Genomic DNA, 2500 nt, shown 5'->3' on the forward strand with positions numbered 1-2500 from the left:
GGGTGAAATTATGTACAAGGACACTTGGCGTAATTGTTAACAAATTATTAAAACCTTGGGTTACACGCAGTCGATATCCTGGTGTAATTATTAAACAAAGTATTAAAACCTTGTTACAGTTTAATTCCCCAATTAGTTGGAATATTTGACTTCGGGTATAAGGATAATTTGACGAGGACACTCGCACTTTATATTTATGACTGATGGACTGTTATGGACAAAAACCAGACGGACATATTAAATAATCCAGGACAAAGGACAATTAACCCATGGGCATAAAACTAAAATCAACGCGTCAAACATCATGATTACGGAAGTTTAAATAAGCATAATTCCTTTATTTTCATATTTAATTGCACTTCTAATTATTGCACTTTTATTTATTGTTATTGTATTTAATTGCACTTTTATTTATTGTTATTGTATTTAATTGCACTTTTAATTATCGTACTTTTTAATTATCGCAAGTTTATTTTATCGCACTTTTATTTATCGCAATTTCATTATCATTATTTACTTTACGCTTTAAATTAAGTTGTATTTATTTTTAATATTTTACATTAGGTTTTAACTGCGACTAAAGTTTTAAAAATTGATAAACCGGTCATTAAACGGTAAAAACCCCCCTTTATAATAATAATATTACTTATATATATATTTGTATTTTTTATAAATTAAAACTAATATATAGCGTTAAGCTTTGTTTAAAAGATTTCCCTGTGGAACGAACCGGACTTACTAAAAACTACACTACTGTACGATTAGGTACACTACCTATAAGTGTTGTAGCAAAGTTTAGGTATATCCATTCTATAAATAAATAAATATCTTGTGTAAAATTGTATCATTTTTAATAGTTTTTCCTAGTAAAATATAAGCTATTTCATATACACCTCTACGCACATCAGAGATGATAAACACTCGTTTGACCTCACGAACAAAACCCATGAACCATACCCATCACCTCCATAGCTATAACCCATAATCTCCTTAGCTTTATCCCACTCGAAAAACCCGTTTTGAAATAACTCACTCTTAACCTCGTCGTAGTATTTTATGTAATATACTAATAATAATACGATTAATAATAATACAATATTAATCTTAATAATAAGAATAATAATAGTAATAATAATAATAATAATTTATATATATATATATATATATATATATATATATATATATATATATATATATATAACCGAGAGATAGAAAGATAGATTGAAAAAAATGGTTCGGCCGAGCTTGAGTTTTATAGTACCAAATCTGGAACCCACACCTCCGCGATTGTGAAGATGTTGAGGGTGTTTATTCCGCGATCGCGACAGTCCAGAAATCAGCTCACAGATTTTAATTACCTGGCTGCCGACGGTTTTTAAATAATTATATATTTATATATTTAAATTATGTAATTATATATATAATATATAATATATAATATTCTAGTGCATAGTAAATTTGTAATTTTAATTCCAATGATTTGTTCGTTGACGCTTGACTAAAGTCCCGGTTCTGGTTTATCGAACACATTTTCGTACGTTTAGAAACTTGTATTTTACATTTCGTGACACGTACCCTTAACAATAATTAGACTTAAAATCGTTGGTAATTATACTATTAAAAGTGTAACTTATACATTTGGTTGTTTTGGTCATTTGCTTCTATAAACCGACGTCTCGTTATATATATAATAGTTTTATTTTAACTTAAAACGTTTTATAACTAAATTATTATTAAGTTTTATTACATTGTAAAAAAATATATATATATATATATATATATATTTTCATTTCAAAATACAAATTTGAAATATTTATTTAACAATAATATATAGTTTTTCAAAACTAATAATATTTCTAAGTCCGTTTTATATAATTTAAACTCGTTTAAATAATAGAAATTATTATGTCAAATCATGTTTTTATGAAAACTAAATAATAGGGGACACGAGTCAATCATCGTAAAGCACGCTTTTGAAAATTAAACGGGAATCTTTACTAACTTTTGACTAACACTTCTTAATGACATTTTTGTAAATCACATTACCAAATATTCTGAATACTGACGAAAAGTGCAGATTTCTTAAATCACAGTGGACCTCACAACAGAGACCTTAATCATATCACAATGTATCTGATAATTCAACTTATCTTTTAATTCCGTCAATAAATATGTTAACCATATATTGAAACAAATTCGATCATATAAAGTATTATACAACTAATACTTTATTAACGTTTTCAAGTTATAAAATATATACGTGTATATATATATATATATATATTCATATCCAATTATAATGGTTCGTGAATCGTCAGGGTTTGGTCAAGGTTAAATGAATGTATGAACATAGTTTAAAATTCTTGAGATTCAACTTAACAAACTTTGCTTATCGTGTCGAAATAATATAAAGATAAAGTTTAAATTTGGTCAGAAATTTCTGGGTCTTCACATTGTTGACTTTCACTTACCAGATTCCGAGGACGGAATCTCATTAAGA

The sequence above is a fragment of the Rutidosis leptorrhynchoides genome, chromosome 7 (genome assembly GCF_046630445.1).
Source record: "Rutidosis leptorrhynchoides isolate AG116_Rl617_1_P2 chromosome 7, CSIRO_AGI_Rlap_v1, whole genome shotgun sequence".
Classification (NCBI taxonomy): domain Eukaryota; kingdom Viridiplantae; phylum Streptophyta; class Magnoliopsida; order Asterales; family Asteraceae; genus Rutidosis; species Rutidosis leptorrhynchoides.